Below are 14453 nucleotides of genomic sequence, written 5' to 3' on the forward strand. Positions count from 1 at the left end.
ACATTTTGCACATTCAGCACTCTGCTAGCCTGTCCATTTCATTGCAATAAATGCATGCACATGCACACAGCACACACATATAATAATATAGACACATCTGGCATAGTTCTACAAGCTCCCAAATACTGTATGGACTCTATTATCATTTTGTGCACACACAATAAGTGCTTTTTAGTACAAAATCATCATTGATATCTTATGCTGTAAATAGGGATGTTGCCCTGGCTATTATTAACTCAGACAGTTGGCAGGATGCCATGAGATGGCGTGCCGAGAATGATAAACATGGACAATACACTCCAATGAAACTACTTATTACACATATGCCAGGTAAGTTGAAGCACTATTATTGTAATGCGAACAATAAAATTAAAGGAGCACCACATTAATGTTTTTACATTGTACAGCAATAAAGCCAACGATGTGTTATTATAGTAAAAAAACAAATACTTGTGAAATCCTTCAGCATTATAATTTTGCACCATTTAAAGTAAGATACAGCTGTACATACAGTACATACCCTTGACTCATTTTCATGTATCTCAACCAAGTGGATGACTGCAGTGTTAATAATATTATTTGCTATCAAAGTTCTATACAACATTAATTGTAAGTGAATTTGACAAAACCCGGCTTCAACACCCAAAGCTTCGTTTAAGGCTATGGCAATTTCAAGTAATTGGCATATAGTACTGTAACTTCATAATGCCTAAAAAAGCTGTGCAAACAAAATTTTCACCGATTATTCATCTATTAATTTGTATGGGTGTATTAGTTTCTGATGCTCATACAGGTTTTTGCAATTGTTGTTCTGTGATAATGGTGGTGGCCAGTTGACCAACTGGCTTCATCAGCAAATTGGTTTCACCATTTACACATGCTGAGGTATCACTTTTGGTTAAACTATTTAACCGGTTGTTACCATTGTTTCATTATACTTTTCTAACCTTTTGTTCATTGACCCTTTGATTTGGTTATCAAGCTTAATCATCTCCTGGACACTGTTACCAATCTTAGCTGATAGACTGTTAAGCTCATCCTTGAGATGGCTAAATTTGTTACTCAAAGATACTTTAAACTTCTCCAGTTTACTGTCAACGTACCACCTCGTGTACTTGGTTACATTTATCATACTCTATAAGGGCCACAGGGTATTCATCAATACACCAGGAACAAAAAAAACACAAAGTTGTTGGGGATATCAGCTAGAGCAGAATATTGATCTGCACTTATCTGGAGGCATTCTCTGTGCTGGACTCCATCACACCATACACATTAAAGGGCATCTTCGCTTTTCGAAGGTTGCTTGGCACACATCACACATGCGCCTTCCTCCAGATTAGACTTCCCCTGCTTCTTAGGTGGTATATCCCCTCCAGGCCTCTCAAAGCGCTTTGTCATACTTCTGGTCAGTGTAGAATTCTAAAAAGACAGCACCCAGAGAGAAAGTGCTGCTACTACCATCACAACTAGCCTTGTCGGGTACCATTATCTTTCTGGTATGCCATGGTACTGTAGCATTGGGCCCTTATAGGACTCCACGTGACTAGCCTATATAACTGATCATGACTTGTAAAGTACACATATTTATACAGACAGAGTACAATCATACAAGTACAGTCATATGATAGACATGTGATGTTTACACAGGATCCAGGTGTTACTCGTGATAGTCACATGTTCATTAACATATCACTACATCTCCCTTTCTTTGGTCTTCTTCACCGGAATAGCTTAGACGACGTGTTACCTCAAAATCTGTGGCATCTCTTCAGGCCTGTTCAGCTTTGGTAAAGATCCAGCAAACATCATTAGTCGTGTTTTCGCTATTGGCGCTTGCTCCATCTCTATTACGGAGTTTGGTCTTTGATATTGTTGATCTAGCATCTATGTTATGGTATTCACTTTTAGCGATAGTCTTTACTCTCTTTGGAATCGTAGGGGAACGGTAGGAACTGTATCCTTCTCGTCCTCTTCTTCTGTCTGATCTTCTCATGACCAGGAGTTATTCCGCTCCTCTCTCGGGTGAGCTCGTCAGTAGGCACCGTAGACTAGTATCTGTTGTCTGATATATAGCCTGTCCGTCGTCTCCCATCGACGGGTGGCGTAGAACTGTCCCTCTCGGACACTAAGGTTTCTGAGGAAACGGGGTAACTCTCTTATCTGGAGACACCAGGACGTCTGCCTTTGCTAGACGCCTCACTGTAGCCTTTGCTAGACGCCTCACTGTAGCCTTTGCTAAAAGACTCGCCTTGCACGGGCCTTCTTTCCTTCAGTGAACCACTTCAGACACCATGTAGCATTGGGCCCTTATAGGACTCCACGTGACTAGCCTATATAACTGATCATGACTTGTAAAGTACACATATTTATACAGACAGAGTACAACCATACAAGTACAGTCATATGATAGACATGTGATGTTTACACAGGATGCAGGTGTTACTCGTGATAGTCACATGTTCATTAACATATCACTACAGGTACAACAGCATTTAAATTTTGGCGATGTAGGTCTTTTGTGTAGGGATACCAAGAAGACGAAAAGCTTCCACATCAACTTGTATCATGTGATTTTTTGGACATAACTCCATGAATAGTCATCGGATTCCTACCAAACTTGGTACTGAGATCCCCTAAAATGAGCCCTTTAAGTATGCCAAATTTCAGAAGCATGCATTGGTGTTTTATGGTGGATTTTGCAAAGTGTGCAAAATGAAGAAAAAAAGAAAACAAAGAAATTAAATGACACTTTGGCTGCTTGTATCTCGGAAATGTCTGGAGTGATTTTCTTCACATTTAGTATGAAGACTCCCCTACCTAGCCAACACTTCTGTAGCAAATTTGGTTCTAATTGGATAAGGGATCACAGTGCTACATATGCATGAAAATTGCATTTTCTTTCTTCTAGTCAATATACTCACGGCGTTGCGAGCCAGCTTCTGGGGCGCACGACACAGTACCATGTGTCTTGATCACAGGTGGTAGTAATAGCGGTGGTGGAAGGGGCAGTAGATGGGGTCCACATAGAAGCATAAAATATGAGTGTAATCCAGAGTTCCATTTAGTGCTCTCCCTGCACTCAAATCACAGTCTTAATAAACTATCACATATCTTTTCTTCAGAATTGGCGAGTCTGGTTTCTGCAGCAGTTTTTCTTAAACCCACAAATGGAAGTTGGCATGATGGCTTTGTTTAAATGGTGTGTAATGATCTGGGAAGCCTCAGAGAGTCCACCAGTTGTGTTTTTCATTGGAAGCAATCCATTCTGGTAAAAAAATGAGTTTGATTTCGTGTGTGTGGAAGCTGGGTTATGTCAAATATGGTTGCAATTTGTCCATTTAATCACCTTCCATAGTGTTGTATGGCTGAAACACCCTTAACACTTAATTGATTTGATATGATTTAGACTTTACAGGATTACATACAATTACAGAACAATTACAGTAGAAAGTATTGGGGGAACAGTGCTGAAGGTCGTTATGTAATTTCAAAGGATATCACAAGTCATGTAATTGAATAACTTTAACACTGTGCAGTGCTCCTTTATGAATTTAGGGACTAGACTCTTATAAGGGAAATTAATACTGTACAAGGAATATGTGATTGGATATTGTAAAATTAACTGTATGGAACACACTTAGGTATTAAATACCTTAGGATGTGGTAGCTCATTAACCCTTACAGCTACACTTGTAGATGATTTTCACCAAAAATAAAGCTATCCATGTCCTTTTAAAAGTGTCCAGTGCCAAGAGTTACCTGACATTTTTCTCATAAAAGGCTGCATTACAAGTTATCAAATCTGGGTAGGTTGAAAACTGGGTCAATGCAGCTGACCCAGAAGTCAGATTAATCAAAACAGAGGCTCACATCAAGAGCTGCAGTCAGCCTGACTTTAAACGTGGTTTGTCTACAAAAGCTGGAGGTAAATGGGTAACTGCATACTTTTTAACCAAACACCAATAGGAGATTTTGTATTGAACTTTCAAGCTGACTCATACACAGCAACAATCGATCAGTGAGTGAGCATGCTGTTCTTTCTGTAACTGCCCTGATTTTAGCTTGGCTAGTCTCATCTTCCAGTGGTAAAATTAGCAGGCAAACAATTTTCTGCTATTTTAGATAGGTTCTTTTATGTATCATGGGTGCTCACATGAGGAGGGAAATAGAGTTTGTATAACTTTACACAGCAATTTTCATGACTGATTTAAAGCAGACAGATAATGTCCAACACAATGTGCTCTTTTATGCTACAGCAATTTCAGGAGACTGGAGAATGTGTACATTTTAGTAATTAATATTAGCTAAATCAAGTCTAAGTCAATTTACTCCAACAATACTCCTATTATTTAAATTGGCTTGACACTGGTAGACTCTTAAGTCCCATCTCCAGCCGAAGAGTTTCAAATCAGTCACATGGGAGAGGTTTGTTAACATACCAGCCACCATTTGTTCTGTTGAATAATAAATCAATTTAATACATACATCACTCAGAGCATCTCTGACAAGGTGAAACTTAACATCAATATGCTTAGTTCTATCATGAGAGACGGGATTTTGGCAATGGAAATAGCACATTTTTCTCTCTGATGATAATTGATCTCTCTGGTGGTACCTTAATGTCTGACAGTAATTTTCTGAGCCAAGTAGCTTCTTGAGTGAGAAATGCACTCTGCTTCAATAGTCAATGAGCAACCACTGGCTACTTCCTACTTAACCAGCTGAATGCTGCTCCAGACATGACAAAAAATTTCCTGTTGTAGAATGCCAACTGTCCATATCTCCAGCCCAATCAGTATCAGAAATCCAATAAGATTACTATCAGCTGATCAGAGACAAAAGATTGATTGTGCCCTTTAGTAGTGGTATTTGCTTTACTGCAATAAGATGATCTTCAGTACAACAGGAGTTAAATTCCCACTGCTTGAGCAATGTCAGGCCTTGTTGCAGTGGTTGCGTATAGCAGACTGCCCAATATCAACCAATAAGTATACTTACTGACTCAATCACCCTTAACTAACTTGACATTAATATCAGCTGGTGTTGTGGATGGGTAGGCTTTACTCAGTCCATACAGTTCCAGCAATGTTTGGATGTACTACCTTTGGTGCATCTACAAACAATTATTCTGCTCATCATACTCTATGGCAATCCCCAGACAGTGATGTATCTTTGCCAGATCTTTCTGAAATGCAAAAGCCAACAATGCATGAATAGACAAGTACTGAACTGCAAGTGAAAATGTCTCTCATCATAGTTGTTTCCCGCATTTCCTCTTTGCTACTACAGTTCCATCACTGCCATGCTTAGTTTTAAATATCCACTTACATCCACCATTGGGAAACTTATACAAGTTCCTGTTTGTTGCTTTCTTTTAGTGACTGGAACTCCGAGTCAGCTGCTTCTTGCCACTTCTTAGAACACCTACTCTGTAGAGCCTCCTCAATACTCTGAGAAATTTTCTGCACCTAAAACTGTCATATCTGTATATTCTCGATGCCACACCTGACTGGTGGATGTCTCTGTCTTGTAGGATACCAGTGTTGGCCCTCTTCTTGGCTTTGTTCATCGGGTTGTTGTACAACTGACTATTCTTCCTCATGTATTGTACTCTTGGGTAGATGGCATACAGTGCAAAATCTTGTAATGGTCACTAGCATGAAATGGCCTAGACAGCCAACTTCAACTGTGACAAGATCAACCAAAAAGCCAGCATGTTGATCTACTTGTTGCTGAGCATTTGCTTCTGCTTGTAGAACTTCCATTCCATCTACCAGCCCCCACAGCCCTCTCACCAACAGAAGATTCTTAATCTGGAATTTCCATGTCACCCAGTTTGACAAATCCAGCCTGTCTATAGACCACCTGTCTACTTCAGCCATCCTTCTGCCAGTTGCTGTAAGCCAGGGTCAAAAGTCGCCTTGAAGGTCACAGAGTTCTCTCTCTCTCTCTCTCTCTCTCTCTCTCTCTCTCTCTCTCTCTCTCTCTCTCTCTCTCTCTCTCTCTCTCTCTCTCTCTCTCTCTCTCTCTCTCTCTCTCTCTCTCCTGTCTCTTCCAGATGAATGAATTTGAAGCCAAAGTGTAGCAAGACACTCTGGGATACCCCTTGTAGGGTTGATACAGAGTTTAAACATTCTTTTTCTGCTTCACTTGCTGTTACTGGCACAGTGTTTAGATGGTGACTGGGCCTATAACCTGTTGTAATTTTCACAGGGAAACTTTCATGACTGATTTAAAGTGGTCAGAAAATGTACAACAAAATGTGCTCTTTTATACTGCTATAATTCCAGGAGACTGGAAATAGTTCTACTTTTATACTACTGTAATTCCAGGAGACTGGAAATGCAATAATTAGCTAAACAAAGTTGATTGATTGATTGATTATTTACACTTCGGCAATCGGATATAGCCATTTATTTATTTATTTATTTATTACTGTGTAGGACTCCATCAATGAGTATAACACACAGATACAAAAACAAAATCAAAGTAAATTCAGGTGATTTAACAAAATGTCCTTAACACAGTTTATAGATGGCTGATTGACCACATCTTCTGGCAAAGTGTTCCATAATTTAATAGTGGATGGTAAAAAGGAAAATAAGTACGAGTTGATTCTTGCTTGTGGGATTCTGAAACGTTGTGAATGACCTCTGGTAACTGATGACATTGATGTTAGTGAGATAGATGGAACTTCCATTTGACAATTGATTATCTTATAAAACATGACTAGTTTGCAAAATGTATGTTGTGATTCTAGAGAGGGCCAATTAAGTGATGTGAGCATGTTAGTAACACTACTTCTCCAGGAGTAATTGTTCATTGTATACCTTGCAGCACTACGTTGAATCTTTTCTATGGCAAAAATATCAGATTGAAGGTGAGGAGCCCATATAGGTGAAGCATATTCTAGTATGGGTCTGACAAGGGACTTATAGCAATGAGATCTTACAGAAATTGGACAATGATTGATGTTCCTCCTCAGAAAAGCTAAGGCTGAATTGGCCTTATGACAGATGTTATGAATATGCCATTCTTCCTTACAAGAGTCAAAGGTCAATTTATTTCAACAACAGAGCTAATATTCAAAATTGTAAAAGTAGACTCTAGGCTTATAGATCTGCACAATATTATATATAATATGTTATCTACGGATACTCAACCTTTGCCAGGTTACACAGCCTTATGTTTGGATAACCATATAGGTCAACTAGTTAAGTAGGGTCAACTAGTTATGTAACCAGGCAAAGATATTACTCTTATGCGTGGATACATATCCATTGCCCAGTTGCACAACCACCTATATCTCAGGCTAGGTATGACAATATGGAAATGCATGTATGCTTGAATCAATGTCACATTAACTATAGTATATTGACTTTGTTGCTCACATGAAGCAAATGTTATGAGTAGCTAAAGCTAGCTCCTCAACTGTATGGAATGTATAGCTATATAGTAGGTTACAATTTTAGCGGCTTGTGGGTATATTGAATAGAATTAGACCAGGTCAGTGTAGTTACCCAGTGAATAAAGCAGCCATCAACATAATGACATTTGAGATGGCCATGCAAAGCATGTGATTCATCAGTATTACCACATATATAGCTATTCAGTTTTGTGTTCAACTAAATTGCATGAGTATTGCTATTTCCACCTCCAAGCAATGCTTATAATTTATATAGCTCCTCCAAGGGTACAACCTGCTGCAGTAGCTGCTTGTAGTTTGCTGTTCCTTACAACAAGCTACAGTTGTTTGTGATTTGATGGAGCTTGTAATTTGCTGGTGGTTGTAGCTTGCTGCTACTGCTGGTGCATATCATTTTTTACTGCTTGTGCCTTGCTACTTCTGCTGATGTCTGAAACTATCTGCTGCCATTGCTGCTGTCACAGTGGCTGTATATGTTAGTGCTTCTTACAGTTTGCATACTTTGACTTCTTGTAGCTTGCTTTTACTACTGTTTGCAAGCTAGCTGGCTGGCTGCTACTGTTGCTTCTGCTTGTAGTTTGCTGCTACAGCTTGCAACTTGCTGCTGCTACAGCTTGCAACTTGCTGCAGCTACCCATTGCTTGAAACTTGCTGAAGAAGCATGGTGTTTCTTGTTGCAAGCTACTGCTACTTGTGATTGCCACTGCTTTTGATTTGCTACTGCTTGTAATTTGCTGCTTCTGCTGTTGCTTGCAACTAACTAATGCCATGGCTGCTGTGACTGTAAATGTTAGTGCTTCTTACAGCTTGCATGTTTCTATTTCTTGAATCTTGCTTTCACCATTGCTTGCAAGCTGGCTGCTGGTGCTACTGCTACTGCCACTGCTTCATATCTGTATGTCAGTTACTGCTGTTACTTTTTCTGTTACATAGCAAAAACCAAGCAGCAGCAAGTTGTAGGCTGCAGCAGTAAGCTACAAGTAACAGCAGCCAGCTTGCAAGTAGTAGTGCTAGCTAGTAAAAGCAAGCTACAAGAAGTAGGAGCATCAAGAAGCAGAAGCATGCAAGCTGTAAAAAGCATTAACATTCTTAGTGACAGCAGCTTATTTGCAAACCCCAGTAGAAGTAACAAGCTACAAGAACCAGCAGTAGCAGCAAGGTACAAGCAGCAGCAAATTACAAGCAGCAGTGGCCAGTTGCAAGAACCAGCAAGCTACAAGCAGCTTCTGCAACAAGTTTCAAGTAGCAGATACATAGCTGCAGCAAATTACCAGTAGCAGCAGCAACAGCAGAAGCAACAGCAGAAATAGAAAACTGTACAAACAGGCAAGCAATAGTAGCAGTAGTATAAAGGAAAATACAACCAGTAAACAACTGCACAAAGCAACAGTATTAAAAGGAGCTACAGTAACAACAATAATAGGAAGTAGCTGGTTAATTAATTAATGTAATGAATGGCAACACTGCTGGTCATTGATTTTAATAAGCATCAAAGCAGGCATCTATACTACACAGCAATAGTAAATAGCAGCAGTATTTAACAACAGCATTGAGGAGCAAAGAATAGGGACCCGCCAATTATGCTCATAATTTTACCTATTATGCTATGCTGCACTGCTCAAAAATTTACCTATTATGCTTAAATTTATGTTCAATGCTTACCCATTATGCTCAAATTATGCCCAATTATTTATGCCTCAGTTCTCATGCTCTGCTAATAATTTCCAATTCATGGATAAATAATAAGTGGCTGCAGCACAAACTTACTTGTCAAAGTGCATATCACAGAAAAGATCGATATACTCTAATAGAACAGTCAGCTATATGATTTTCTATTAGAGTTACTGACTGTTCTATTAGAGTATATCGATCTTTCTGTGATAGCTATTTTGATAAGCAAGAATTCATACTATTACACAAATATTCTACCAATTATGCTAGCATTATGCTCAATGCTTTCAGACACCTATTATGCTCATAATTATGCCAGCATAATCGGCAGGTCCCTAGCAAAGAATAGTAGGAAATGGTTTAGCAATACCAAAGAAGAACATTAGGTGGCACACCAAGGTGTGATCCCTCTTGGCACTCCCTCTCAGCACCATGCATCTCAAGCCACGCTTCCTAAACTACTATAACTTATATGTAGCTATGCACTGCATATGGCCACAGCACACTTACAGTTGTACTATAAGGTTAATGTACTCATAGCTAACTTGTGTGTGGTTACATTATCGGGCAAATAAATTGAGGTTTTGCATCAGGATGTCTGGTTATGCAATGGGATGCCTGGTTAGTAACTCGCATACTGGGAAGAGTAACGCATTTATGCGTAACATACTGTATACCAACATTTACTATTTTTGTGATATGTATGCATCTTCTACCTTAAGTGTTGCTGCAAATAATGCACTTGGAATTACACCATTTCATGCAGATGTTGCAACAGTTGTGATGAATAAGTGCATAGATAAGAAGAAAAATGACGGGAGCTGTTGTGTTACGTATACCTATGAGTTTTTGGATGATATTGATGAAGATGATGAAGATAATGATAGTGATGATAATGATGACATGAAGAAGGATCCTGGCACCAGGTTAATGGTGCAATAATATAAGTTTATTTATGGCCAATAATATAATGTTATTTAGTATTGCAATAATATAATGTTATTTAGTATTGCAATAATATAATGTTATTTAGTATTGCAATAATATAATGTTATTTACATGTATGTTTGCTGTATTATCATTATTACAGCTCTGTTGTGTCAACGGTGGCTTTAAAAGTTAAAATGGTATAAGCTTGTAAAGTAAAGCTGCCATTTTTCTCACAAAAAAAATCATACTATAACTAGAATGGTATTAACGCATTATAGGCAAGTGCAATAGATTTCTACAAAGCACTTAGCTACGTGGGTGAATTTGGGAATTTATGAAGTGTGTGGAAAACGCATCCTACCAAATACATACAGTACAGCTCACAGGTGACGTCGCAAGTATACACATGCGAGTAATGCTCGTATCTTCTCGCGGGATCATTATTTTGCAATGTACTGTACAATACCTGTGGAACATCGCGTGGATATGCACTAGCCATGCGAGAAACTCGCCACACATGAGAACACTCACCACTGAGTTTAGTACCTTCATGCAACACTTAAATCACATAAACATTTGTGACTGGTCCCATATGTTCGTGCAAGCCTAGCTAGCTAGCTAATTTTACAGTAGAATGCAATAAACGTGTGCTGGCTGGCCTGCAGAATGCAATGGTAGTGACCTCAGACTGACCACTACCTGCAATGTTTTCTTCGTATCTTTAAAGCAGGGAAGCCTTATTCTCTCGCTCATTCAGCAAACAATCTATAATAACGATGCATTATAGCGCTGAAGTTTGGTGTACCGGGATTAAGCATTTCCGGAGAAACAGCACGGAACATTTTTAGATCCGCATACTTTCTGTAGAAAAAAGTTCGTACGGATATTTGTATTGCAATTATGGCACCGACCTTGTTTGAGTGCGGGTGGATTTGCTGATGGTTTTCAGAGTCGTTTGAGACTTCCCTGGGCAAAGTGAAGGTGCTGAGTTCGATTCTGGACGCATTTTGAGGTGAAACACACTCTTTTACGTTGATTTTGGTGAGCTAAATATGGTGTAGTGTAGAGTTCGTCTAGGTAACACTTTGTCTCGTGAAGTAGCCTCAATATTAGGTCAGTTTTCAGTAGCTTATTTTTAGCGGAATTTCGCGGAATGCCAGTATTGTAGTTGTGGGGTCATATTATTATGATTATGTGTCTATTGTGTAGAATTGATAGTGTTAATTGTTGGTTGGAGATGGCCTTGTCACTGCCTTACCTTGGTGAAAACTGTGAGCGAGTTGGAATCTCTGCTCAAGGCATTGTTAACCACATTTTACCAGTCTTACCAATATCTTCGATTACTAAAGGAGTGGTTTTTAAATTAAATGCATTTTGAGTTAACTGTAATTTTTCATGGAATTGCTTTTATGAGTGGCTGACATTGATGGTTGATGATGTATTACCATTAACACTGACGGCTATTAAATCACTTGTATTCAGACTGAACAAAAAACGCTCGGAGCTCTCGCATAACAAACATAGTGACCAGATTGTCCTACTATTTCAGGAGCCTTTTTTTGTACAGCAGAGTATACCTGCAGCAGAACATGCACAACCAAGTAATGTCAGTGCAGAAGTGCAGCAAAAGGTTGTAGTAAGTGCGAAGTCAAAGCTTTGTGTAAGAAATGTCAACAAGAAGTTAAAACGCAAGGATGAAAAAATCAAAGAATTTAAATCTGAAGTTTCTGCATTGTCTAAAGAAAACCACGGACTTCACAGTCGCTTAGCTACAGCTCAAAGAGCAAGTGAAAAGAATCGGGTTGCTCTTAGTCGATTGGATAAGAAGCAGGAAAATGTTATTATAGAAAAGGATTCTCAGCTATTGAAATTGGAAAATTGCTTTGATGCACGCATGGAGTTGCTGGGAAAAAGAATAGAGGATTTGACGTGTGAGGTAGAAATTGCTAGAAATGAAAGAGATCAACTTGCAGAACGTTTGACAGAATTTGAATCACAAACATTAAAGACGAAAAAACATAAACAGTTGTATCTTGACAGTGTCCGACAGTGCTGTATGGAGCTAATGAGTTTAATTGTGGGCATACAGAATGTTGAGAAAGTGATTAGATCTGTATTGCAACATATTGCCGGTATGAATGTTGAAAACCTACCAAAGCCAAGTACCTTGATTGAGATGACATCTGAAATGAAGGGACTTGTGTGCCAACAACTTGCAGAGCAGTTAACTAGAACAAAGGATTTGACGCTTCACAATGATGGAACTTCTAAATTTGGGCAACACTATGGCGAATTTCAAGTTTCATTACCAGACAGCTAATATTCTTTGGGCTTATGTGAAATGCTTACAGGATCTGCTTATCTGATGCTCAAATCACTACAAATGATCCTCGCAGATATTGAAGCTGTTGCAGGTGATGGAATAGGTGATAAAATATTGGAAAATATTAAGAATACAATATCTGATCGGCATATAGTTGAAAAGAAGTTCAATGATTTGCTAGAAGACTACAGGCAGGAAATTTTTTCCATCAGTTGTAGCTGGATGGGATGCTCTCTCTGAGGAAGAACAGCTGAATTTGTCATCTTTGAACAATTTTTTTTGTGGAATGCACCTAACAGTTGGCATGGCTGACTGTGTATTATCCACTTTGCTTGAATGGGAAAATGCTTACTTTGATGAAGTCCCATCAAGACATGTTTTAGCTCGCAAAACAGAACCTGGAATTGTTCGATTAATTCGAACGGCTTGTAAGGCTCTCAGCAGACATGGCTGCGAGAAAAGCGGTGTATACCAACACTTCACAGCTTATTTGAAGCAAAATGGTGTACCTCATAATCCATAAGCAACATTTCGAGGAAATCGCTTCAATATTATCTTCTATGATGCTGGTGCTCTTTTCTTCATTGCTCCATTAGTCAATGATTTTTTTAAGAATGTGTGGCAAACTCCAAATCAGCTACTCAAGGCTGTTTCTGCAGACTTGGCAGTTCCTGAGCATTTAGCTGGGTGCAAAGCATTGGGGATAATCAATAAAGTGATCACTGGACCCCTTTGGAGGGTACTAGAAGTCAAAGATATAACTATCCTTGATATGAATGGACGATTTCGGACTTTACTGTCTTGCTTAGATAAGTGGGCTATTGATGCTTCTACTGTGGTTTCTGGTAATGCCATTGTCTTTGAAGATTTCCCTCCAACTGTTGATGCAATCTATGAATGCTGATTTGCACCAAGCGAAAATGATAATATTGTAGAGGAGATTCTTACTGTGCTGTTTGGTGCATTTTCATCTTTATTGACTCGTCTTGTTGGTGAGCATCTACCTGATGGGAAATACGATGCTACAAATGTATCTTTGGTTGTAGAAGCAAAGTCTGTTCCGAAGACCAACACTATCGGTGAGAGGGATTTTGCACAGCTGGATCGCTTCCTCAGGGAAAAACCAAATGCATCCATTTTATCACTAGAAGCTTTGATCTTGTTCTGCAACAACAAAACTGCTAGTCGGTTGAATGATAAATCTCCTGCTGAGCGTTGTGAGTTGCTACACAAAGCAAGAAGTAGTTCATCCGGGTTAAAGCAACAGTATCAAGTTCGGAGAAAGAAGCTGATTGAAGACCATGCTAAACTTCTACAGGAAAAACAGGCTTCTTTGCTTCGTTTGCGAAAAAAGAAGGTGCGAGAGAAAGAAAACCTTACCAAGGCAGTCATGAAGTTTGGGTTATGGCAGAATGAACAGCATGTAGTGAGTGGATGGTCTTGCAAAACTAAAATCGAAAACTAGCAAGTTGCATGCTTTGAAAGTTCAATTGGATTTCAGACAGAAAGTTTTGGAGTAATGCCCTGCAGATAAAAGTATATTCCACCTCTCGAAGAATAAAAAAAAGCTGTCTGTAGAAGAAGTTTGCAGCAACCTGCACAAACTTTTTTTGCCACCTTCTAATGAAGACCAAGAAGGACTAATCGGCTGAAGAATTAAGCACAGATGGATGGTTGATGGAGAAGAGCAATGGTACTCTGGAACGATTCTAGATGTTGTTCCTGGTACAGATGACTGGTATAATGTCCAATATGACAATGAAAACCAAGTTCTGTCATTGAATTTGCTTTTGGACATTGAGCAAGGTGACTTGGAATTTGTGGATTAAGCTTTTTATCTTTGTTTTTGTATATAGTGTATGTGTTTTTAGTGTGTTCTAGTTATGAATTTGACGAATTCCTATGAAACCAAAAGTGGGTGTGGCTAGTTAAGTGTGCAATTTGTTTCTATACATATTTACATTATTGGGTCCAAATTTGGTGGAAAAATTCTCACGTTTACTGAAGTTATGAGTTGTAGAAAATTTGGTGCCAGTAGTGGTGCCATTTTCCCTATGGAGAAACTGTGTACAAAAAAAGCCTTACACTGACAGACATTAC

The sequence above is a fragment of the Dysidea avara genome, chromosome 1 (genome assembly GCF_963678975.1).
Source record: "Dysidea avara chromosome 1, odDysAvar1.4, whole genome shotgun sequence".
NCBI lineage: Eukaryota > Metazoa > Porifera > Demospongiae > Dictyoceratida > Dysideidae > Dysidea > Dysidea avara.